Source organism: Athene noctua, chromosome Z (genome assembly GCF_965140245.1).
Source record: "Athene noctua chromosome Z, bAthNoc1.hap1.1, whole genome shotgun sequence".
Classification (NCBI taxonomy): domain Eukaryota; kingdom Metazoa; phylum Chordata; class Aves; order Strigiformes; family Strigidae; genus Athene; species Athene noctua.
In genome coordinates this window covers 88,203,694-88,230,734 of record NC_134077.1, presented here as the reverse complement: position 1 = coordinate 88,230,734, position 27,041 = coordinate 88,203,694, and the positions used below count along the sequence as shown (strand labels likewise).

The following is a 27,041-nucleotide window of genomic DNA, read 5'->3' as shown; positions in this document are numbered from 1 at the left end:
TTCAAAGTCAGGATTATTTCCAAAACCTCTCTTAGTTTAAGGAATGCATTGTCATCTGTTCTCAATCCCCAGTTGTGAGATTGGGTCTGACCTTCCCACCCGTGAAAGCGGCATTCGATGAGGGAAGGTAGGAAAGAGACTAAAGGGATGAAGAGGATCCACAGGCTGCATCAGACAAGTCTTCACCTCCCGTGATGGTGGAGAGGCCTGTAGAGTTAACCCAGCCCCAGGGGCTCCTGCTGGGAAGTTATTTCTCTTTCTCAAGCAAGAGGTGCCCGTGGACACGTATTGTGTAACTTCCACAAAAGTTCCAATCCCTGGAGTGAGGCCACATGACCCCCATGGGAGCCTTGGGGTTTTGTCTGTAGCAAGTTTCTAACCACCTAGTTTGGCGAGAAAAGCTTGAAACCTGGAAGATTAAACTAAAGAAAAACTCAGGCCACAAAGAAAGGACAAAGAAAAAAAAAAAAAAATCAACAGCTATGCCCTGAATTACATTTTAGATCTACAAAAAAATCTAAAATGCTATTTAGCTCATTGCTTTCCAATAAACTAATCTCATGCAGTGTCAGCAATTGCACTCTGGTTCTTTTTTTTGACCTCCATGTTCCCAGCAAGCCTCTGCCCTGTCCCAGCCCAGCAAGACCATGTTCTTGTACAAGTTCAAGGCACGCAACTGTGAGAAGAGAATCCAGAGTTTTATCCTATCATGAGCTCATCATTAAAGCTGTGCAACTCGTCCAAAATATTTAATTGATACTGTCAGTTGTCATTTATTTTCTCAGATGATGGACAAAAATAGAGTGTAGCACATGCTGGCCGTACTTTTATATGCTAATGACCCTCTAACTCCACTTCTGCAGAGGAGGGGGAATGAGGAAAATAATCAGCTTGGCACTTACTGAACTCCCTGTTTGTGAACGCATTCCCTTGGGTACTCACAACAAATGTTATCTTTCCTTTCATCCTTCTGTTTGTCTTCACTTATGTCATAAATAACTTTGCAAGCAATAAAATTCCTTGTCTCTTAGGTAAATAAAGCTTAGCCTATTTTATAACCTCTACAGTCGGATTTTTTTTTTTTTTTCTCTTTTAAAGGGAAACCTAAATGCAAAAGCAGACATTCATTTTTGTAAAAGTCTCCATGGGATTCACAATTTCATAAACCTCTCCCCGCCCCGTTGTGAAGCAAGCCAAAAAAGCCAGGACGTTCACTGTCAGCAACTCCAACGTGACTCGTGACGTTGTGCGTGTTGGCTTTTGCTGCTCCACTCCTATCTCTCCGTCTTATTCTGAGCCACACAGGGTGGGGGAAAATATATTTGCAACAAGAGATCAATGTGCAATTGCAAACAAAGGAGAAGGTGTGGGGAAAACATGAGGATTCCTTTATTTTGGATCCTCTTCCATGGTAAGGGAAGAAGAGATGAGGAGTTTGGGGAGGTCAGTATGAAACACTGAAGGCAAGAAGATGCAGAGCAGAAGGTAGGACCCAGTGGGACTGGGATAGAAAGGAAGCCTCAGATGTTTTTCCTCCCTCTTCCTAGGTATTACCTTGCAATCAGACAACCTGTCTTCAGCTTTCATGTCACCTTTATTCATGAAAAGCCTTCGTGGAGATACAGAGTAATTACAGGGCAGAATAAAATCTCAGCCACGGCATCAGGATTTGGCCCTACCTCTTGAACTGGCAATTTAAATGAACACGTCATTAGCACCCAACAAATTAGTCAGTACCATTCTCAGGATTACAGACTGTACCATTAATTATCCCAATACACAAATGAGGAAGTAAATTAACCACAAGCCAGGTCACTTCTGTCCTACTCAGCAAATGGGAACAATTCAGTCACTGAAGAAAACAGTAGAAACAGTGCAGTGAAAGTGGAGGAGACAGTTTTCTTCAACAGAAAAAAATAGGTAATATAGTTATCTGCAGCTCATTACTGTATAAAAAGCTTCAGATAGTAAGTTTACCCAAATGATCGTAACTTGTCTCCCCACCCTGTGATACTGAGACTATCCCTTTGCCTCGTGTGGTACCAGTAGGATTAGTTGGAAATTTTACAGGCTACACTACCCGGTGTTTAAAAAAATCAGGTTGTACAATGCACAAACATCAATTAGAGGGACGGGGCAGGGGAGGTGGGGTGGGGCTTGGGGGAAGGTCTTCAGTTTAGGGTTTAAAAGTACACACTCAGTGTCTAGCTAACAACTCCTTCTGAGAGCAAATTCTCCCACAATAGAAAAAGGTCATAAAAAGTATGTGTAAAATTTACACACTAATAGCAGGTTGCCATTCCACTGTATGAATGCGCTGTAGTTAGCTCCCAAAGATGCTGAGCTGGTGAGGAGTATTCAGGGCACCTTAAAAGCCAATAACAATATGCTTTATTCATCCCCAAAAGACATATATGAACAGAACTGGAGAAATCCTAAAATAAGGCAGGAAGACTGTTTTTTATTATTTACTGATCTATACACTACAGTTAATAAAAGGGCTGAAACTGCACTTTGTCACACCTTAGCTAGCACATCCTTATGCTAGGAAAAAAACCCAACAACTAGCACCATTACAAATGCTCAATCATCAACTATCTCAGCTGAACGATCCCTATATTAGCATGAAGTAATTTGCACTTCATTACCTCTCACTTTCATTACCATCCCAACGCCTCACAGCATTAAGAAACGTACAGAATGTAAATGAGGGAATTACATGAAATTCCAAAACTTTCAAAAAAAACTTTCAAATACCCTATGTCTTAGATATAAGAAATATCGTAAGGGGGTACGGTTCTCTCTGGAACAGTATATCAGGGTTAGATACAACAGGGAAAAACATGGAGGAAAAACCCCACAACAATTCCCTTATCTCTGGGTCGTGTTCCTGGGGACACCGATCCTCTCCCAGAAAATACGCTCTTGATTTTAGGGATTTATAGATACATATGCAAATCTTGAGAAGGTAGCTCATTTCAGCTAAAATAAATTTTATTGTGAATCAGTGATTGCCTTTCTGTAACCGCTGACATGAGCAGCAAAACGCCAATTCTACATGCAGCCCCACTGATGCAGTTTGAGGGTGTGACATACCTTAGAAAGTCTGATGAAGAGGGAGTATCAACCAGGATATAAGGACAGCACTAAAAATAGACACAGCTTTTTATGACGAGCAGTCTTTTCCACCCTTGGCATCTGTTATGATTCAGTCGTTACTCGGAAGGGAGAGAGCATCTAGTGAATGAATCATCCGGCTACATCCTGAAGCAATTTTGTTTTCTCTAGTGGTCTTCTGCAGAAGAAGTGACGAGTCCCAACCTCTGCAAGTTGGAGGGATCCAGCTGGGAACAACACTGCCAGCGGCGAATGAGTAAATGAATGAAAAGGACAGGGCCATACATGACACCATTTACATTCCCTAGGCTTGACTAAATTTAATCATACGCCTTCATGCAGCGTATGTAAGTAGTCACAGTGTAGTCAATTAGGTTATTCATGTGGATAAAGTGACTTTTGTTTAAATTTTTAGAAAACAGAATGCTTGGTAAAGGGCATCCTTTAGAAACAGAGAAATGTGTTGGCTAAATGAGTTACTCATGTAGAAGATTTCTGTTATCTTTCAGTTCACTTTTCGTTAGAAGTGCAAAGACCTAAAACATAGTCGAAAGCATCTGTTCAAAATATGAAAACACTGGAACTTTAGTCAAATCATAATAAAGTGTACTGTCAATCCAAGCACAGCGTTTCACAAGAACTATCTTGAACAGATCCTTTCATCTCATTAATGGAAAATTATTTCTACAAGCCAGGCAAGAATAACATGAGTCTGAGACTGTCAGATTGCAGAACATCTGCTGAAGGTCTGAGGTGTGCAGGGATGCCTTATTTTTTGTGTGAGATTTATGACTGGAAGTCATGGAAAAGAGGGTGGTTTTCCTGGTTTTTCTTTCCTCATCCCAAATAAAACTTCTATTGATGATAAAAAAAAAAAAAAAAAAAAAAAAAAAAGGAGAAAAAATCCACATAAAAGACTTTGGGTCTACATTAAAGGGGAGCAGGTGCTCAGGTCAGTCATATTAATATTCTATTCAATTTTTTTCCCCTTGAATTCTTATTACAGATAAATTTAAGCAATGTTTTTGAAGCATTTAACCTCAGTCAGACAGCCTTTTCAAAACATACCGCAGTACCATGAGAGGAAGATCTGCTGGTTACTGGGTTCAGCCAGGTCTGCTTCGAAGCTAATTCACAAACTGTGTGAATTTTCTAAAGACAATAAAAGAGAAAACACTGGCAAAAATATGCCAACCCCCTGCCAAACATCACACAAACTAAGGTAAACAAACTTCACATTACAGTGATTATCCAGAATTATACATTTTCACGGCCAAATAAAGTGATACTGTCTTTATTTTCATGTGTTATCAGCGTTAGCAGATAATTTTTTGGATGTATAGACTTTACAATAGAGATATTGCAGCTCATTCAAAGAGCAACATAATATAAAACTACCAATCAAGAAAATTCAGATACTTCTCTTTAAAATAAGTATACAAGCACACACACACGTAGACACATACATACGTACACATTGTGTATAAACCAAATACAAATAAATACCACTCATACAAATACATACACATACCTACATAATGAAAAGCTAGAAACATGTGTTCTATGTAATATTCAATTTTATGTCACAAACATTGGCAAATTGGATTCACACCTAGGGAATAAAGTAATTTTTCATGACAGGAGAAAGATAGCAAAATCTCTGTTGTTCAACAAATTCATAAGCAATTTAGATAAAAGAATCAATTGTGATATGACAGCAACCTCTGACAACACAAAACTCTCTGGGAGAGTCAGAATGAAGCCAGTTCTAAAGTTCTGCAGAAGGATCTCTTGGTATTACACCATGGAGCAACAAAATGGCAGATGAAATTCAATGTGATAAATGCACCTTTGATATTCAGGAAGAAAATTATCTTTATTTCACACACTAAGTCATCTATGTCTTCCCTCTTCTGCTTACCTTCTCCAAGGACACCAGGAGTTTAAACACCAGTTTACCCCAGGCAGCATAAACTCCTGAAATCTCAAAATGTAGGCGCATATGGGGAGCATATAGGGGATGCTTTTTTACAGGACATAATAATAATACATATTTCAACTTGTGCATAATCATTACTTCCTTAAGCAGCCTGTGATCACTGGTACAATCCCTTCACATCCTTGGCATTTAATGGTTAATAATTTTTCCCCTTTCTTAGACTCTTTCTTAAATGTCAACTTTCTCACACTCATGATGATGTCTTCAGATGTTATGAAACCTCCTGAGGCTGAGAGGAAAGCCAATGATGCAACCTCCCTCTGCCAAACGAAATTTCACAATTTGTTCTTCAATGTTTGCTTTGACTTCAAAAAACATATACTACGTATTTCTACATCCATCTTAAATGGAACTTAACATTACTGAGAACCGAGTTACAAAGCCTAAGAAAATATTCTCTGAAGGGATAGGGTGGAGGAGTCTGCTGAGTGTCTGCCAGCTGCTCTCCATTTTCTTTCATCCTGTGTTTATCCTTGTTAGAAATATTAACTCCAACATCCAAACAACCAGTACCATGATTTCTAACCAACAGAAAAGTCTGCTGAGTCTGAACTCACTTCTCCCCTGTCTTAGTGGGGATGATAAACCCAACAAGCACGGGGGCAAGAGTGAAGAACGGGGCACTTACAGCCAAGGCAGCAGCTATCGTCTTTCTCCAGTTCTCACTCTGTGCACATGTAAAAACAAAGGAAGGTGGGATGTTAGCCCTCTGACAACATGGCATTAAACACCATGTAATAACGCATTAATCATACTTTCATCCTGTTTTCTCAGTAGGTTTCTCCTATTTGTCATTCTTCCATAATTCATGTGGAAGCCAAAATAACTGCATAGCACATACACCTATGGCCAAGAAGGGAACGGTTATACAACACCCACAGGTGAAGGAAAATTCCCTTCTTGGCCCCGAGGCTGGAGGGAGGATGGCTGTGTTTGAAGGACATGGCATACACCACGGCTACAATACCTACTCCATGCAGACAAACACCCACAGCTCGAGTGGTGGCTGCTGCGGGGGAGTGACTACACTTACAAACACCAAAACAAGAACCTCGGAGCTCCCACAAACCAGAAATGAGCTACAGCCACGGATGCCACTTCCTAGGCCAAAATTTTCTAGTGATGTCATGAAGTTGTGACATGAAACATCACTGCAGCTCTGTCTTCCAGAAAAGGGTGGTTCTTCAGGGATGAAAAGTATGGATGTTTCTGGTGATTAATTAACACTTGCACGGTCATTGAATGTTATGTTGCACAGATGCCTGATTTGCCAGTTATCAGGCCTAGCATAAAGGACACAGCCAGCATAAAGATGAACCAATAACCAAATTGTATTTGGTACAAAAAGGTCAGTCCATGGGTAGAGCGCTGGGGGGACAAACAAGTCAGTCAGGTTATACCTAATCAATATCAATCCCACTGACCCCAACAACGACACCGCACGACCAGCAATGGGTGGGATAAATGGTGCCATGCCGTCTCCCATAGAAGGGACGGGAGACACCCGAGTCAACAAGCCAAACACATCAGACCAAGGAAGCCACACACTGAATCTCTGCACAGCCCGCGTTTACAAAAGCCAGACCTGACTGGAGCCCAGTCCCAGGGAGGCGGGAGGTCCTTCCCCAACAGGGAACTCTGCACAGGGCATCCCCCTCACACACAGACACTGCCCCTCCTGCCAGGGGTCCCAGCTTTATCCCTCAGTGGGACACCTGACCTTGGGTTACTCACTGCGGGACCCCTGGGGGTCTGTCTGCCAGGCCGCTCCACCCTGGAGGGAAGCCTAAAGGGAAACTCACCCCCCCTTTGTGAAGGGCTGTGGGAATCACCCAGATGTCAACCTTAATTTGGGACTTGGGGTTGAAACCCCGGCATTTCAATGCCGTTCCTAAATGTTTGGTATTTTTGCCAGCTATTTAATCAAAAAGTCCTGCTGTCTTTATTAGTCTCTACAGAAGGGTCAGATTCTCAAAAACATGAGTGGTATGAAGATAATAGGCCATTTCTGAGCTTAAGATGCATAACTACCTCTTCCACCATATTTCCACAAAGAGAAATATGTTGAGCAGATATCTTTCCCACTGCTCATGTCATTCACTATTCCCTAGTGCTGAAACTATGATTTTTTCAGAAAATTAAAAAGATACCAAGGCTAAAATTGGATTTACTCAGTTTAGAGGGTATCACTAATACAGCAGGTACTTCAAAGCAGAATCTCTCTGGTAATGAGCTGTAAACAGTCACTGAAACACCCAATAACACAGATTGGAAGGCACCTCTGGCAGTGCCAAGTCAAATCCTGTTCTCTGTTAGTCAGTATTGTAGATCTCCATGGTTACTTTTCCCCATATATTCTGAAGCTCTTGCCTTTGGCAACTGCTCCTGTAGTCTCTAACTGATTCTTAGTGTTGACAGTAGCAAAAGTCCCATTAACTTCTGCAAAAGCAGGATGGGATTATGAAAACAAACCCTTGATCTGTCTGTATCTGATGTGCCTATTAATGTAACATCCAAGCCAAAGGATGTTACACTAAATTTTCACTCAAAAATTCACATTTAACTTTTTTTTTTTTCTTCTTCTTTTCTGAATAGGACACATGAATATCACAAGAAATACCTTTATTTTGCAATATGGAGATTTCAAAGGTAAACAAGCAATTGTATAAAAAGAAAGAACTTGCACATATCACTAGGTATCAAATTTGTTAGGCAGTCCAGTTACTGAATTTGTTCTCCTGCAGTGAATTTACATCTGGCTTCCCCAGAGTGAAGAGGTTAACATCTGTTCCAGCTCTTTTATTTGTTTAGCAATTTCTTGCTTATAAATATAGAATTGTTAGGGTTGAGGTAGATTTTGCACCAGATACAGAACGAAAATAATAGATTACAGATTTTGCGAAGTACAAGACTTACGGATATGTGGTGCTTACTTGAAGTTTCTGTGAAATAACCAAATATCGCCATATAGAAGGTCCTATACCTTAAGGCATTATTGTCCAGAGCAAAGGTGATGTTTTTCTTTATTTCCAGTAAAATTTGGTTCCTCAATTTCAAACTTTGTGCAAGTCGGGGCTGTTTGGCTTCTCGCCTCAGCTCCCACCAGAGGACTTCAAATGATATTTAATTCACACTAGAAGTTACTTATTTCATAATAACTCATTCCATGTAGCCCACCCAAAACCCAGATGGTAACAGCTTTCAATTACGGTTGACATAAATTGGATCTGAAACAGATGTGGAAAGCCTAATGTAAATGTGAATACTGGGTTGCCTGAAGTAGAGTTCAATATCTACTGTAGGAGGTATTCTTCAGCAGCAGAGCTTCCTGTTGCACTCCCAACACTATTACTAATTCCTGCTCAAGGAATTTATACAAATCACCTATAGATTAACTTTAATATAAGCTGGTATATGTCGCTCATTTCCGCCTGATCCTGTTAAGCTAAACGAGTGATTCACTTACGACACTTAAAGTTGTTCCTTCAGGACTAATCAGGGTTTCTCGTGTTGTTTCTGAGATTTATTTGCCACTTGCTTGTCAGCAACAGTTTCTAATGTTTCTCCCTCCCATAGCCCAGCCAGTTATTGCTCCCATCCTTGTATTTACTACCTCATGCCAAGGAAATCTCTTGGGCTGTAAGGTTAAACTTTTTATCTCACTGAGTGTCTGTTTTCAGCAGTGATGCACGTTGTTTTATCTCTCTGCTTCCACAGAGAAGACTGAATGTTTGTCAGCTTTATCCTAGATGATAACATGGGGTTACACATACCAGGTACAATAAGGTTTTATCTACGACTTCAGCATAACCGTAAGTCAAAAGGAATATTAACTTTATTTTGTGTTTCCATTTCAAGTTTGTCTGCCAAACATATTTCAGAAATGATTGCAGCCATTATATTTTCTAGCTGAAATATTTACAATATAGCAAAGTAGTATGAATAATCATAGCAGTCTGCCAGCCAATCATTTGGTTTTTTGTTAACTTTCACTTACAGTGTTTGCATTCACTTAGACACAGGCATGGCCGAAAAACAAACAACTGGCCAGAAGTAACCTGATCTCCAAAACTTCAGAGTTAAGGGTTTTTGAGTTTTCTGGGTTTTCACTTGTTTAAAGATTTGTGTCTATAGATAGCTTGTCCTCCCTCTCCTGGCCCACTTAGCCCTCTGAACCCCAAGGATGAAGATGCTGCCAGATCTTCAGAATCTACCACCAACTGACAAAATTGTCTTATCCAGTTCAACTTCTTGGTATTGTTGACTGAGCTTGCAAGGTCTTGTACTCAACTTGAAGATATTGCTCCATTTGGATGTTACACAACAGCTTATGAACATCACACGTACTCAATCAGTTCTGAAGTTCCAGGGAAAATAAAAGGGCAAAACTCTAGTGCTGTCGTTGGGAAAAGGAGAAACACAGCAGGGTGGAGACATGAGTCTACTGGAATGTGATCATCAGAACTCCAAACTCTAGCAATTTTTGACTTTTTTCCAAGGAAGTTGTTCCATTTCAGCTCTGTCAACTTTCTAATGCACTTCTGAAAGCACTCACATCCTGAAAGAGGAGGAGGATAAGGGGAAAGAAAGGAGTGAGAGCAGTAAAGGGCAGAGGCATAAAAGCACAAGGGAATGGGGAAAAAGGCACAAATGAGTAGATAAATACATAAAAATCCCAGAGTTGTGGAGAGGAAGTACATAGAGAGACCCTTGCCATTAAACAAGTAAAAAATGTGGATTAAACTTTTGGCAAGAAATGTGAGATTTGTTCCTGGAATTCAAGGAAGTAACAAGTGGCACACAGTGGGGCTGGGAGAGGAAAAAAAGGGGGAACACAAGAAGCCCTTGTTATGCTCAATGAGTTGATGCCGTAGAAATAATAACATGTAGCCCTCCAGTGCATATAGGTTAGGCTTTATCCCACAGGATCCTGACAAAATAATACAGTCTACTTAAAAAAAAAATTAAAAATGGCTAGATTCCATTTGGTATCCATTTTGGTAAATTATAATACAGATCTGGCAGAACAAACCTTCCTGCTCCCCACTGACAATGTTGGAGACTGCTAGCTTCTAATTACACTGAACAAAATTAGTGTCAGCCAACCCGTTTTAATTTCTAAAGGCTAGTGCGTGCTCCAGAATCTTGACAGCATGAAGACTGCCTGGACAGCAGGACGGCGGCGTAGTGTGAGGGCATTTGTCATGGGGGACGGACAGATTTCTCTGTGCTGTGATGATTCCAGCCCTGCTCCATCAGGCCCTGCCACCGCCTTGCTGACGTGGAGGAGGATGAAGCCCACCACTGCTCTGCCCCAGCGGTGGAGCATGGTTGGAATCAGCAGCAAGGCATGTCCCCACTCCTCCCTTTGCCTACGGAAAGCAGAGTGGTGGCAAGGGTGGGAGACACGGTGACAGCCCATCGCAGAGAAAAGGGGGATGCGGGGCTGAAGCCTTCACGAAAAACAAAGCACCTGCATGGTCTTCCAGCAAGATAAATCTCTTTGAGAAACAAGAATGAGGTAGTAAGGTTAGGGAGATAAAGAGACAAACTCATCTCCCTCCTTCACAGTTTATGGTTTATTTACCAAGCCCTTAGGGTTAGCAGTACACTGTGACGTTTCAATACCTTCTCAGTGCCAACACCATGAAAGATTTCAGATGGGATCACTGATGGCAAAGAGCAGGGATGCTCTCTATGCCTGCAGAACAATGGAGGAACTTTTTTGCAGACCCTGTGCCGGCCTGAGGTCTGCAGGAGGGTGTGTGTAAGCAACATCGATCATCCACAATAGGCAACAGACCAGACTTTGGGCCTCAACATGTAATTTGCATTCCCTGACCCACACCCAAGCCTCTTGCATGACTGCAGGCATGAAACATCCATGAAGTGTATTCATGGAGTGCAGTTGGTCTGCAGCTGCACGGAGGACCAAGGGCAGAATATCTGTGAATAAGACCAAAGAGATCGTCAGCTTTTTGTGCTCTAAAATATTTTAAAATATACCCTCCAGAGTGAAGTTGTAACTGAACGCAGAACGTATTTTCTATTTGATCAGCTGAAACACAACGTTTCTAAAAGGCTGGTAAAAAAAAATAATAAGAAAAAGAGAGAGCAAAACAGCGTTCTGAATTTAAAATGTAAAGTACTTGCATGAGTGAGGTCTTAACTCCCTTACAAGTCTGATCTATGCGAATCTCCACTGAAGTAAAGAGGAGTAGGAGGTCCTTGCTGCCTCACTAGAAAGACAGAGAATTTTATGGGACTGGGGTCTTAATTGCATTGGTCTTGCCAACTATTTCTTTAAACACACATTTAATTGCACAAATACATTTAAAAAGGCCATAAAGCCACCACTACATAACACATAGAGTAAACATTAAAGAGAATGAGCTAGCTCAACACAAAGCAGGTCAGAAATAAGACAACGTTACCAAGTTATACAAGTCCTACTAAAAGGACTTCCCAGTTACCCAAAGTCTAACCTCGAGTGTGTTTTCTGAAAGAGCCTCTTTTCTAACAGTCTTTCCAAAAGAGCTGCTGGAAACAGCTGCCTTCCCCCCCTCCTGTTTTTGTGCTCCATAAACCAGCTAACACAGTTCACAGTTGGTTTGGAGAGCACAAAGTGATTGCTATGTTTATGAAATCCTATTCCTGTTAGTCAAGGAAATGAGTTTGACTCACCGACTTGTTTATGAGTTTTGCTTTATGCAAGTTACTGCTGACTTCAGACTGCTGACCCACCAGCGCTGCTCAGAACTTCTGCTCAGAGGGGGTTTGCACAAGATACGTTTCTGTTTCTGCGGAGGATTCCTGTTTCTTCAGAGGCAGTGTTTTTTTATTCTGAAAGCATTATAGTGAAAGTCGGCGACGGGCCCCATATGCTACGGATGTGTAACCACAGCAGTGCAGCACAGCACCCCTGTAATATTCTTACCTCATTCACCCTGCGAGAGAATGATTTACTCTCTCTGAGCACTCCCTTCCCACGCCAGTCCTCACCAGCAAGTGTGCAACTGCAGAACTGCTGCCTTTAAATTCAAGAATGACTCCACAGACTTCAAATTTAATCAATACCTTAAAAATAAATAAATAAATAAACAAACAAATAAATAAATAAATTAGCCTTTCGTATGCAGGTCTGAAGACCTGGAAGGTGAACCCTCAAGGATTCTGCAGCAATTGCGATTATTAATTTGCGATTATTGGTCTCACTGTGGGAACAATAACAAATTTAGCTTACTGGAGAAAAGAGAAGGAAAAAAAAAAAAAAAGTTGAATCACTTGCAGAAATCTTGGTTTGAATGTTTCTTCTCTGGGCTCTACTTTCTACTTGGTATGCACTGGAAAACTTTAATGAGACTCACCCCCCCTCTCCTTTCCAGGGGTACATAGCACACGACTGAAGGTTCCGTTCACATTCAGACTATTGTTCTGCCTCCCTTTGTTTTAGCCTACCTTAGCTTGGAAACTGAGGGTGGAAGTTAAAACCATCATAAACCCATAGAAAATACATTTCAGCATGAGTCAGAGATTTTTTTTATATTTTTTTTTTTTCAGCTAACCGAAGGGAAATCAGAGAAGAAGAGAAACCACCCCTCTATTTTCTGTACATAGAGTTCACTGATGAAGATATGATAAGAAAATTGCACATATGAATGTACAGCTATATAGCTTGTGTGCACATGCAAGCTTGCACGCCGTTTGAATTTGAGCCCATTTTCAAATGCTTACTTTGGGGGATTTTAGCTTCTTAGGTAAGCATAAAGTTACCACAGATTATTAGATAGTAAAAAAAGAAGAGGGGTAAAAAAATGAGCAATTTTTTTTACTTTTCAGAGATCTGAAATCTTTCTTTTCTGAAGAATAAGAATATTGAACCTAATGATATCCCTTCTTTCTTCACAAAAGGGATTTTCCGTGGGTGCTGCTGAAAGACATAAATTTTCCTCTCACTCTCCATATACCATGTTTCTCTCATTTGTATTTTTCCTGGTCCTCATTATTTCTATGGGGATAGTAATACAGCGATGAGTCTTGTCCTCTTTTGCACTAAAGCATCTGACTTGCTGTTTTTCCCACATGCTGGCACTGGTGCACGGCTGGCCTTACAGTAAGGCAGGTCAGGGAGTTAAACTGGCAAAAAAACAAGCACAAAAAAAAAATCGTTTTCTGCCAGCATAGCTCACCCATTGGCAGGAAGGGTGAGAAACATGACAGCATGGCTAACAATCAGCAAATCAGCTCAAGGGGCATCTCCTGGCGATACCCTAAGCCCGGTTATGTTGGGCTCAATTTGTTGTGTAACATTCATTTTCTGGGGCTTATGAGGTTTGAGCACGCTAGAAATGCTTCGAGCACAGCCCCGTTCCCGACGGCTGCCAGCGGCAGTAAATATAGAACAAATCCAGCCTGCTCACGGTTCGTATTGAGGTACTGTGTCAACAGCCTGTGATCTGAGGAATGCTTTTTGGACTGCTGTCAAGTTCCTGAAGGACAGTGCAAAAACCAGGTCACAGTGTGCCGGGCTCTCCTGTTTCCAGCTGCTGAATCAGAGGGAAAGCAAGAGAGCAGGAATTCGGTCTGTCTGCTCCTCTGAACTAACTGCACCCAATGTCACTAGCGCTGCACAGGTATTCTGCAGCTGCAAAGAAGAGGTCAGGAGGTCTGTGTGGTTCCTTGAGGCGACTTTTTCTCAATATGTCCCCTATTCCAAGCTTGGGCAGGCTTTTAATATGATAAGAAACTCAAAGGATAAAATGAAACAAGCCAAGAGCTCCCTCATGCTGCTTGTTTTCTCATTCTTACCTGAGTTTATTGGAACTTAATGTCATTCAGGCCATAAAACCCTTTTTTCTCCCTTGTTGAGGCTTGTATATCTCTCTATATTGCTCTACTTCCAACTACTGACAGCAGTTGTCTTCATCAGATGAGAAAAATGCTTTTGTCAGACTCCTTGCCGGCCTTTTGACTAGTCTTTGTTTCTGTCCTTCCTTTGCCCTTGAAAACAATCTTCCCTCAAGCCTACAGGGCAAGTTCGTCAGCATTTTTGCTGAGAAACTCTTTCCTCATCTGTCACTTGTTCCGATCTGCAGCAGTACCCACCACATCTTCAATCTCAACAGCTGCCACGGGACAGTGAAGTCCAAGAGGAATGAGTACAGCAGGAAGGACTAAGGCAAGGACAGATGAGTGAAGCTGTCTACATATAAGAGGATGATCAGACCTTGAAGGGAGGTTAGAGTCCTGGTTGGAGATAAGAGAAAAGATGGGATGAAAAAAAAAAAACAAACCACCCAGCAGTTAAGAAGAAGGATCTGGGAGTCACCACCTTTGAACATCAAAGACCGTTTGATTCATTTCAGTGTCACATTAACAGTCATCTGCAGAGAAAACTCACTGAAGAAATGTGGTTTTAATGAAATGCATTGCAGTGATTTTTGAAAACACACACAGAAAATAAAACAGTCAAATGGTCATTTCCAATGCACTTTTAAAAATAGCAAAACTAGCCTAATTTTTAAAAAGTTTGAGAGAAACTGAACACCCTGACTTTAATTACTTTTTTTTTTTTTTCACCATCAGCCTAAAACAACTAACATTTTTCAGCTCAGAAAAGGTGTGCAATGTGAATGCAAAGTGAAACATTCCTTGTTATTGCTTTAGCACCCCCTGCCAAAATAAAATAAATAAATAAATAAATAAATAAATAAACTAAAAAACCCAAACAAATCCCAAACCCCATCTAGCTTGTATTTACTTACTTTAAAGGAACCTCATTTCAGGTATTGGTATCAGCTTTCGGTAAAGCAGCTGCTTCAGTCTGGGCACCTCAAAATCAAGCAATTTAAAACTACCTGTTATTCTTAGAAACTCTTTTCCCTGATGAACGAACCTTACCCCAGACTGTTTAGATAAAAGTGATAATGTAGGCCTGTGCCTTGCTCATTTTGCATGTATCTTTTCACGTGACTTGCAGTACAGATTAACGACAGGCATATCTGAGACGGCGCATGCAAAAGGCAATCAGACACGTCGAAATATATTCCCCTTGGTGATGCAAGCTATTAGGAGAACTAGAGATATGCTGAAAAGCACAGCTCAAGATCTGGCTTTACCCATGGAAGACTGGAAGCACAATTGTTAACCAGCTTTTACCAGAGATTTTCCACGATACGTGGAGCTAAGTTCACAAAGTGCCTCCTAGCAAAGCTGTAAGTGACTCAGCGGTTGAACTCCTGAGGAGTTTCCATCGGCATTTTCACCCTCCTGATGCACAAGTGGGTTCCTCTCCAATGACATCAAACAGGTCCGACACTGATAGCGCTAATTCAGTCAGTGATAACCAGCTGCACCTGGTTTTATGATGAGAAAGGGAATCGTGAGACACGGAAACACCATTACACACCAAACTGATGGCAAAACCAGGAACTTCTCCAAACTAAGCCGAAAGGTTTTGGGTACTTAGCTAATATTGCAAATGAGCGTATTTTAACTGTCGGGGTATGCTCTGATCGTAATCAGGAATCCTGTGTATAATTTCGAGTCTTGTGTGAAGTGGACGGGAAAAAAGAAGGGAGGTTGGGTTGGTGGTTTCTGCGATCCATACAAATGAGGAAGTAGGACTCCAACAAGCCTGTCCTTTAAGTCAACACACACTTTACCGCTGACACTACACCTTAAATCTTGTTTAAAAGTATAAAAACGTCGCATGCTAAGTACTCAATTTTAGTTTGAATTAAATTATTTCAAAATCCATTTAGACCCAAGAGTGGATATAAGCAGCAGAGCAGCACCGGCAGCACTGCCAGTTTTTGTGGCGTCTGGTGGGGGGGCCAAGAGGTTTGTTTTGCTTTTGTTTGGTGGTTTTGTTTTTCTTTTTCCTGTTTGTTTGCTTTTGACGCAGTGCTGGGAGCAGAGGAAACACATTGCTTGTGAATATCCTCCGCCCCTCCAGAGTGCAGGGCACTGGGGCGGATTCCCACGGCCGCTCAACCCGTGGAGCCAGCAGGGTGGGGGACAGGCGAGACGGGGCTGCCCGTGGGCTACCGGGGCTACTGGGAGCTACTGGGGCTGCCTGGGGACTACTGGGGGAAGTGTAGCCTCAGCACTGACTCGGGAGACTCTCGGCCCGTGGCACTCCTGGGGCCCCCAGCAGCCCCAGACCCGCTCCTGCATGGGCAGAACACTGAGTTTATTATTTCACTATTTCATATTTTATCATTTTTGTTATTTTGCCATTCTGTTATTTAGTTTCTTATTATTTAATTATTTTACTATTCTAATATTTCATTATTAATTATTAAATTATTCCATTATTTTATCATTTTGTTATTTCATTATATTATTCTTCCATTATTTTATTATTCCATTATTGTATTATTTTATTCATCCATTATTTTATTATTTTACTATTTCATTATTTCAATTTTTTCCTTGATTGTTATTCTATTATTATTGTTCTTTTTTATTTATTGTCGTAGTAGTTGTTGTAGGTGTTGCTGTTATTATTATTATAATATGTAAAGAAATTATCGTCTTGGGGGGGGGGGGGGTGTGAGGCCCTGGCACAGGTTTCCCAGAGCAGCTGTGGCTGCCCCCTCCCTGGAAGGGTTCAAGGCCAGGCTGGACGGGGCTTTGGACAACCTGGGCTGGTGGAAGGTGGCCCTGCCCGGGGCAGGGGGGTGGGACTAGATGGTCTTTGAGGTCCCTTCCAACCCGAACCATTCTATGATTCTATTGTTATTATTCCTGTTGAAGATTTATAAAAAGAGCTGAAATGCCCACACATTGGCACCAGTCAGAAGGTTACAGGCAAGCAGTCCCCACCAGGCAGTCAGTCTCTCCAACGATCCATCCTATGGAAAAAAAGTAAAATAAAATGTATACATATACACACATATATCTCAATATCTCATGCCTACTCCTCTTTGTCCTCGCCTCCTTGTAAGCCCCAGATTTATAAAGTTGTCGTTGCTATACACTGCAAAATTAGTGCCAGGGCAAAATCACCGTAGAGGTGACAAACACCAACGTGGCACTTGGCACTGGCTTCTGGCACTAAGTGGCAAAATAAAACAACAAAGGACATTTTAGGTTGATAATTGAGTTGCATCTATTCACTTCAGATTGCTGTCTAAGTAGATAATATTTCTGGTGTTCTCATTTCTGAAGTACCTCTAGTGTTTCCCTGAACATGACGAGGGAACATTGATCATGTAAGTTACTTTTAGGGTTTTAAATAACTTGCACAGAATTTAACAAGGTGTTTGTTAATAACTCAGTTTCTTAACCTGGGAAATTACTGCCTTAAGAATGGTTGAAAACCCACAAGTGTAGGTGCTAAATGCTTAGCTGCTATGGAAATGTTGATGCCTTAAAAATGCTGGCCCGAATTTCTGGGACAGATAAAGCTGCCCACAGCGCCTGGCTCTGCACTTCCACTTTGACGGTGTTAAAAGTTACTTGATTTCTCATTTGGTGATTTTTTTCCGTCTGTGAAATGGAGTTAACACCGCAGTTTTCTGACATGCATTGAGAAGAGCTGCAGAAAACACTGCCAACATCTTCCTGGGATGACTGGAAGGACAACTCATTCGAAGGTCAGTCAGTGTGTTATTAAAATATAATCACAGCGCTGGTTCGCGTACGTGCAGCCACATTCTTTTGGGGTCATTGTTTCCCTGCTGGAAGGGGAGCTGTTTGCTCTTGCTCCACCTGCTTCACCGGGAAGGCGTATGATTTGAAGGAGCTATGAAGGAGGAGGAAGGAACACAAAAGTTGAGCAGGCAAAGGAGGTGCATCAGTTCTCCCCCAAACTTCCAAGGACATTCAACGAGGACCGTAGTCAGCGTTTGTTTTTCCACAGCCATCCCGCCACCAGCAGCAGATCACAGAGTCCTTGAATCATTTAGACTAGAAAAGACCTTTGAGATCATTGAGTCCAACCATTAACTTGACACTGCCAGGCCCACCGCTAAACCATGTCCCTAAGTGCCACATCTACATGTCTTTTAAATACCTTCAGGGATGTGCCTCAACCACTTCACCGGGCAACCTGATCCAGTACTTGAGAACATTTTTGGTGAAAGAATTTTTTTAACACCCAATGTAAACTTCCCCTGGCTCAACTTGAGGACATTTCCTCCTGTCCTATCACTTGTTCCTTGGGAGAAGAGACTGACAACCAAGATGAAGCTGCTGTTAGAAGCTGGAATACATCTTCAGTTCTCTCAGCTTCACATACCTCCAGACAGATGAAGTGGAGATGGAGGATCACCTGCTGGGGGTACATCTCTCTACGTTGGGTCGTGTATTTGCAGGAGGGAGGAGAAGGGAGGACACACCTACATGGCAAGGCAATGCACTCAACAGCTGCAGGCGTGCAGCATCCTCCTCCCCAGGGTAGGGTCACAGCTGAGGAGCAGCCACTGGGATGAACCTGAGCTCTGAGGTCCCTCAGTGGGGAGGAGACCATGACACTGCTGGAAATGACATCACCTGTCTCTGCTCCATGTGACAGGAGAACTGTTGGGCATCTGTGAGGTTTGTAGGCTCAGGAGAAACAGGACTGCTATGGAGGTAAGGTGACTTCACCCAGTAGATGACTTGCACCAACTTGGACAGTGGGCGAGCAGCACCCTAAATGTCCTTCCTGATAAAAATCCCATTCCCCTTCTCCCCCAAACCACCCTAAAAAGTGCTGGTGAACCTTTTTACCAGAAAACAAAGCACTGAAGTTTCCTAACATACAGCTGTTTCCTCCAGGGGAAGCACGTACCTCTCAAATCCTTCAGCTAAATAGCATTTAGCAACCCATTTTCTGAGTTCACAAATCACGTTAGTCCCTAACACATACCCCCACATAAAAAGAAAGCCAGGCCCAGCAAAATGCCTCATTCAGGCTCCTAAAAACCAGATAAGACTGGTTAGACAGTGTTTACTTGCTGGGACTCAGAGACTGAGTCACTCTCTCTTCCTGTGCTGCCTTTTGTTTCAGATTAGGACATACGAAGCTCATTGCCAGAAGTCATCACTACTGGGAAACTACGCACTGGGAAACTACATATTTTACTGTTGTTTTTTTGGGCTCACGTGACCGTCGTTACAAAATAGCTACACAGGGAAAAAAGAATAAAAAACCATTAAAAAAAAAAAAAAAAAGCTACAGAGTACAGAGAGGCCTGGGTAACTCATGGAAAAAAGTACGAGCGAGACAGCAGTTACACAAGGCTCCTGCTGTTGCCTCAGGTTACTCTGACAAGAAGTTGCCCTCTTGCTCTCTCCTCCTTACAGGACGGTTGCGACAGCCCACGTGTGATGTGTTGGCACAGGGGGCGGGCAGGAGGCAAGCCCGTGCAGTAGAAACGAACCACCTTTCTTTCCAAGGAAAAGTGATGGAGGAAGGGGTACAGCCACAGCTCTGTTAGTTCTCACCAGCCCATCCATCATGAAGCCCAGGGTGGCATTTCTCAGGAGCTGGGGTGGGACAGAGGAGTTTTCCCACCCTAAAGCTGTGGCAGAGTTAACAGTCTTTCCCCACTCGCTGCCTGTGGGGCAAGCTCCAAGTGTCTGCACTGTGGAACTCGGGGTGGTTTTGGTGAAGAGGGATGCTCATCACTGTGAACGGCACTGAACCCCCAAAAGGGAAAAAAAGGGGAAAACGAGATAAAATCAAGCTGTGGTGATAGAGTTCTTGCACCTTGGCACTGAGTCAATACCCCAAAATTTAAAGTTTGATCTTTGTTATTGTTTTCCAATAAAAGAAAATACTGAATTAAAATAAGTTTATCTACAGTTCTGCACACTTCCTTTTAAAATAACAAACTAAGAATTCGCAAGTTTTGCAGGGTATTTTTGTATTTTTGTTGTTTCAGCTAAGAAACACACCAGTTTACAAGGTGTCATGAATCAACGTAACTTCCAGTTTGTACTTTTCCAATGAGATCTTCCACAACACTTTCTTCATTCAAAAGTTCTTTAGACTTTAATAATATTTTGGCAGTACTAGCAAACGTTCTTGCAAGGCGGTTGTCTCATGACATACATTTCTTCAAGTCATCTTTCTCTGCAGGAAGCAGTATTGCTCCTTTCCACTTTCTTCCCAAGATGTATAGAAGTGGAAAACATTGAATTACAAAATCCACGCTCTAAATCCCACATCTAAGAGCACATGGTCTGCTACGACATTCCTGTCCATACACAGCTATGCTTGCCAGGTCTGGCTGTTTCCTTCTCTGAAAATCATAGAATTTGGACAGACATTCTGCACGTTTTTACCAAATAGCAGGATATGTTTCTTGGAAGGATACTACTGAAGGAAAAGAAACAATGAAGATCAGGAAAAACATCTTACTATACACAGATTCATATATTCCCTTCTTTATCCTCATTTTAAACCTAATGTTTCTCAATCCAGCATTACATCTGCACTTCTCTCTTCCTCCAAAAATTAATTTCCTAGACAAGCCTTATAGTAGCTGTGAATTTGTACTTCAGAGAAATGGTTTCCTTGTTAATGTTAGTATGTCATGCACCTGAATTCATGCTTATTATCAACATACAGACTGATTTGTGAGTCATACTTGCACACTTACAGAGCACGGGAGGAATCCCAAAAATCAACACCATCTAAACTATTGTCACTATTAACACTGTCATTTCTGGATTTATGTCCAGGAGAGCTGAACTGGCACTCCCTGGCTTACCACATCAACATTGTAATTGGAGTTTTCAGAGGGAGTGCATGTCTGCTTTGGAGCAAAAGAAAGGATAAGCATCTAGTTTCCTGCTTTGGAGGCTTAAAAGCCTTTGAAAACCCTCTACCTTTTACATCAAGAATGATATTAGTGATTAATTCTATGGGCAAGTTTTTTCTGTAAACCGTATTCTTCCTCTTTTTAAGTGAAGACAGATTTGTACAGGCCAGCACCGTGACAGACTTGACTGTTTTGCAAGGGGCAAGTTACATATTTTAGTTTCTATTTTCTGCTTTTACTTTGAAGCTGGAGATGTATGTGGTCTAAAATGATTTGTTATAAAAGGATCTTTTTGCCTGGAACATACTGAATATTCCATTAAGAATGCATCTAATTAAAACTGCCTCTGAAAGTCTTGAAAAAAAATGTTATTTCATCTTGGATTATTGAATTGCTACCCATGTCTCTGTGGAACACTTTGGATACTGATTTAGTCAATTTTGGCCAAGTGATTTTGGGGGAGAGGACAGGCAAATATGGTATGTAATTTTAATTATCACTTTTATTAATAGCGCCAAAGAAATTCTAAGAAACGTGAGCTTTGTCTTCCACACATTCCACAAAACCCAAATACCACACCAAACATTTACTGATTTGGATAAAAACTGCTAAAGGAAGTATTGTGTCAACGAGGGTCCTTTCTTTTATTTCAAGTGAATTTTTTAAGCTTTCAAGAGAAAAGCTTAACACGCCACTCAGGTTACTCAACCATTTCAGTTTTCTGAAGCAACCTTTGTGACTCAAGGCTCTGTTCTGCTTGAATATTTTATGTTTTATATTTTATGTGAAAAAGAAAGAACAGAGTTTATTGAGGTTAGGCATTAAGATATGCAAAGGGACACTATGGGAGTTAAAAGCTGTGCCGAGGAGAGAACTGAACGTGTGTATGGCATATCCACAGTAGTTAATGCATTTAGCAAAAATTATTTTAAAAAATTCTATTCTTCTAGCCTTATCTTGTTAGGTGCTTTTCGGGTCACACTCCTTGGGCCGGCTGTAGAGAAGAACACTGAATTCTGGATTTAGGGGCCAAGCAGTTGAGCCCTAAACGATGTCTCTTACACATGCCGAGCATTCAAGTTGGAAATTTGAAGGCCACCAAGGTTAAAGCCACACGGAAATGCTGGACTTGGTGAGAATCCAGCTCCCATTTGGACCCGGCCCTTTCTCAGGGGTGGTGGCTTGCCGAAATAATGCCGTTCACTCTTGGAGACTGGATGCCGGGCTAGCTTCTACCACTGACCGCACTGCGCACGCTGTACACAGAAAATTAATAACGCTAATCCATTTTCAGCCTTGTAAGTAAACACAATCCAGTGTTCCAGCACTTTCAGAGTCACTTAACGAGTCCTCCACCTACACATGCATTTACTATAATACTTTGTTTTGACGGCGGCTAAATCCCCAAACCTCCCCGTGTGCACTGCGGAGCCTCCTGTGGCTCTGTCCTTGCACCAAGCTGGTCGCCAGCTGGGTTCCACAACAGAGAGTGCATTAGCTGAAAGTGGGAAAAGCTTCAATTACCCAAATAGCTGAAGGTCTAAAAATAGTTTCCCAGCACCAGCTAATACAGGCACCGCTAGGTTCCCAGCTCTGTTTTTCTAGAGAAGTTCTGAGTTACACCGTGTCTGTATGAATCTGCAGAAAGAGTCCACTTTTAAGTCAGTAAAGTACCCAGAACATCTGTTAATTAATTTCTCTACATTACATAAGGCACTTACACACACTGAAGTGTTACAACCATCAGTAGACTGGATGTTTGACAGCAAAAGTGTCTTTGAAGTAACACTGCGAAGTTACTTCAGACCTTCCCCCAAAGTCTGCTCCATTTAACTTCTCAAATAAGAAAACCAACAGGTAGGTTAAAATATAACTAGCAGAAAGACAAGAATTCTTATCACCAGGGAGCAGTACAATGGAAAAAAAAAAAAGCAGCCCAAAGTAAATCTCATCAGTCCCGCAACGATGAAAACCTAACGCAGCAGCTGTTTGCCTGGGAACAGTCTCTCAACACATTTTGATTTCACAGCACTGAATTAATCTTTTCTAGAGAGCACACGAAAGCGGCAGCTCTCCTTGAAGATGAGATGGACCGATCTTCCCTTCTGATATAACTCAGTGGCTGCTGCCACACTAACACGGTGCTTAGGACCGTGCCACGGACAGAGAGGGATGGGAGAGGGGAAGGACGTCCACAGCCATGGGAATCTTCACAGGGGAGAAGCACTTAGGTCTGATTATATCCACTAATGAAAAGCAAATTTTAAATTAGTAACAGAACATTGGCTTGCAAAGTGCAACCTTTAAAACTCAAAATGCCATGGGATTTAAGAGCTCAGCTGGAGGCAAGAAGGATTATGTATTTACATTTATAATGCAAACATCTACAGATACATTAGGGAGAGAAGGAGGACATTCGTGTGTATGAACTGCTTTGTGCCAACAAGATTAAGTCAGCAGAAAAAAAACCCCGATGTCAGTGAAAATCCCAGGTTGCAGTGTTATGAACACGTGTCATTCTGGTAAACTACTTCAGTATAATCACAGTTCCTTTGCATTTTAAGTTGAAAAATCTTCCAATCCCAAAATAAAGTGAAATCACGTAATAATGTTTTGAAAATGTTATAAATGTTTCTGTAAGCACAACGACAAACATAAACATTAGAGATTACATGTAAGAAAGCATACTAGAAAGCCAAAAACCCCACCGTGTTTTCCTTAAACCACAATGATTTTGTACATAAAATCTCAGGTCTTAAAGTGATTTTTTAAACACGGTGACGGTACTAAATCGAACTGCTGGGTAGGAATGGGGAAAGTAACGTCACCAGACTATTTCCAGAGCTTTCTGGATAAGAAACATGAACACAAGTCAGGGAAGAATATGTGCAGGTCTTCAGTTGTAAACCTACAAAACTTTCATCACAGATATTTTCAGCACTTTCTGACAAAGGAAAGCAAAATAAAAATAATCCCGATCTCACTAAATAATTTCTTTTGGCAGTTCTAGATGGGCTTCATTTTCTCCTCAGAATACAGTACAGTGCTTTCAAATGGACACTGTAGGTGCTACGGCTTTGTAGAAGGATGTTGAAACAAACATAAGGGTTTTTTTTAACAATCTAAGTTGTATTTTATGTATTTTAATTACATGAAAAAAATATTAATGTTGTAATATTAGCATGAAATAATACAGTGCTCAGAAATCCACAGCAATTTGTCAGCTGTCTTGATACCATAACATTAAAAACTGAAAGAAAGATGCACAAAGTCTTAAAAAATGCTGCACAGGCAAATGAATATTCCAAAATATTCCATATTCTATGAAGCTACAAGTCCCTCTTATGTTAAATTCTTATGGAAGGGAAGGTTTTGTGTAACTGCATCTGACTGTCTAGCCAAGGCAGTAAGTCTGGAAGTCAGAGTTAAAACATACAACTTTACTAGTGGTAATGGTTTTCTGGAATTCTTTAGATCTGTTCTACTTTAGGTTGAATCATGCAAGTGGGGTTTATTTTTTCATTTTTTAAACACACATGCGCACAACAGTTTGTCGTTACCTGGATTCTCTTTAGTGATTCTTTTATTTGCCAAGTTTTTTTCTATTTTTTTTTTTTCTATGTCTTTTTATAGGCAGAGAGGATAACACCAAAGGGAAGCAACATCCTTGCGACGTCAGCTTTTGTACTGGCATTATTTGAATTCTCTATGGCTGTTTTTTTGGTAGTGTTTTCATTTTCATACATGCATACTCTCTCTATATGAAGAAAAATCTGATAAGCTGCTTATTAGTCTATTATGGAAAGATTACCTTGAGAGAAATTTATGCAGACATAAGCAGCAAAATCCTGTTGCTTTCCAATGAAACTAGTGCACATTTATCTGTTCATCTGCAGAGACAGCAAATACACAGAATTATTAAGGAGATGAATAAAGTGCAGAAAATAGCGATGTTCATAATTACAGCTTAAGAAAATTTCCATTCCCATTATTTGTGCTCTGAGAGACAAAGAGATACAATTCGAAAATTAAAAAAAGTCTTGCCACCAAGATACTGAAATAAGTAGTTGAATCATCTGCATATGGATTGCTCATCTAAAGTAAACAATTCCATAATAAATAAGGGCTATTTGTTTCTCACTTAATGATAAACCAAAGCATGCTATTTTTAAAAGGGGCAACCATCACACAAAAAGGCTGCTCTTGCCAATCTGGCAATGCTTAATTCAACAGTTTTGTGTACTTTGACATCCAGATCACAATATTTCATTCTGCTGCGCGCATTAACTCAGTATGCCCAGTGGAGTTTTGACTTCTAACAACCCACCTCTGCTTCGATACCTGTGGTCAGCCTGAAAATCACAAAAAGAGATAAAACGCCTTTTATGCACCAGACCAGAACAGAAAAAGTTTAAAATAACATAATCCTACCTAAAATCTAGGCTCATTTTGCAGTTGTTTCCCAGGTGCTCCAGTCCTGATCTACATCCTTGCGTTAAGGCTTGCAGGTCAGTTTGAACCTTTGGTTAAAATTTTCCTGGCTACCGGTCACAGATGAGAAGATGTGAAGAAACCTGATGAGGGCACCTTCCACCCTCCTGACTGGAGCAGGATCAATCACACATGTCATTCCTGAATAAAATTTGCCTAACCTGTTCACAACTGCAACATGCCACCAGCGCTCCACAGCTTCCCTTCCTTATCCCTAAGAGAAAGCCTTGACTAGTAATCGAACTCCCTTTTTGCAGGCTAAACTCTGATTTCTAATGTATTTCTCATCTGTATGGGAGAACAGGCTTCCTTCAGCTTTTGCAACTTTTTTATTTATAAGGAGGCTAACTTTCTCTTGGTTGGGTAAACATGTAAACAATTCTTATCTTTCCTCTGGAGATCTTTTATTCTAGATCTTTGACCGAGTTGCTCCTTATTTGATTCTCTCCAAATTATTTTTCTTCCATGCACGGTATCTAAAACACAGCACTGCCATGGAAACCTTGCGGCCCTGAGCAATGAAGAGGAAAGGTTGTTTCACCCTACTCTCACAGACCATCTTCTAATTTCACTCCCAGAAGGGTGTTCATTTTCTCACCCGAACAGCACTGGTGACTCATCCAACCTGTGGACCACAATCATTCCTGGGTCCCTTTTTACAAAAGTGCTGCTAACTCGGTTGCCCTTCATTCCGTGCTTGAAAAGATGATGGTTCCTGCTGAGATGCAGTGCCCTGCACTTGTCCTTGTTGACTCACACTCACCAACTTGTCAAGACCAATCTTAATGCTAAGCCTGTCTACACATTCTCATTCTCTTCCAGCTTAATGTTACCTCTAAATTTAATGACTGTACTCTTATTTCATCATCCAATCATTAGTACGAAGTATTGATGAGTAGTACCACTCACGGGTCATATTCACTGACTTTAAGCCACTGAATTCTGAGAATAATTTGCCAACTAGTACTGCACTGAGCCCTCAGCACATACAGCTAACCATACCTCATCACCAAAACAGTGACAGGTGAAACAATACGATTTTCTACAAAAAGCAGTATGTGTAACATCTGCTGTTTCTACCTGTTAAGAAGGCCTGCCTTACTTTCAAACATGGAAATTAAATTGGCTAGACATGATTTGTTCTTGACAAATCTGTGTTGTCTGTTTCTCAGCTCCTTGTTTTCTTCTAGATACCTGAAAATTCTACTCTATTTGTCCAGCGTTTCTGCAGAAATCTCTAGTAAGCTGCAAGAGAGTTTGCCATCTATCCCTTTTCTCCCTCTTTAAAAATTAAACAAGGTAGGCATCTTTTTTTCTTATTTTTGAGCCTTCTTCCATTTTGCCCTTCCTCCATAGATTTTTTTTTAAGTAGCTGCAAATGCCACAGAGATACCAAGATCTTCCCCACAGAGTTCACAGGCAATGCTGTCAGCTCCACTTGGACCACACCGAAGACAGTCAGTTTTCTCACCTTAGGATAGACTCCGTGCTCCAACACAAGGCTGATGGTGAGCACACTGCACGCTACACACCGGAGCTTGCTGCCTTGCGTGGTCCTTGTCTGTAAAAACTACCCATTTCCCCCATGTCACTCATCAACCGTATAGTCAAAGCCCACTGCCATCGCCACAGAGGAAATCTCACGCACATTCTTCATGCCTTGGCTAGGCAGAATT

The 27,041-nt window shown here is 41.3% G+C and overlaps 1 long non-coding RNA gene across 1 annotated transcript; it reads right to left on the bottom strand.

The window, feature by feature from the left end:
- Positions 1–7,831: 7,831 nt before the first annotated feature.
- LOC141973582 (uncharacterized) lies at positions 7,832–25,387 on the bottom strand. The gene is made up of 5 exons (XR_012635549.1): positions 25,306–25,387; positions 24,686–24,764; positions 12,054–12,193; positions 11,801–11,959; positions 7,832–9,674 (listed from the first exon to the last, which is right to left on the bottom strand). It is a non-coding gene; the product is annotated as an uncharacterized LOC141973582 (long non-coding RNA).
- Positions 25,388–27,041: the final 1,654 nt, after the last annotated feature.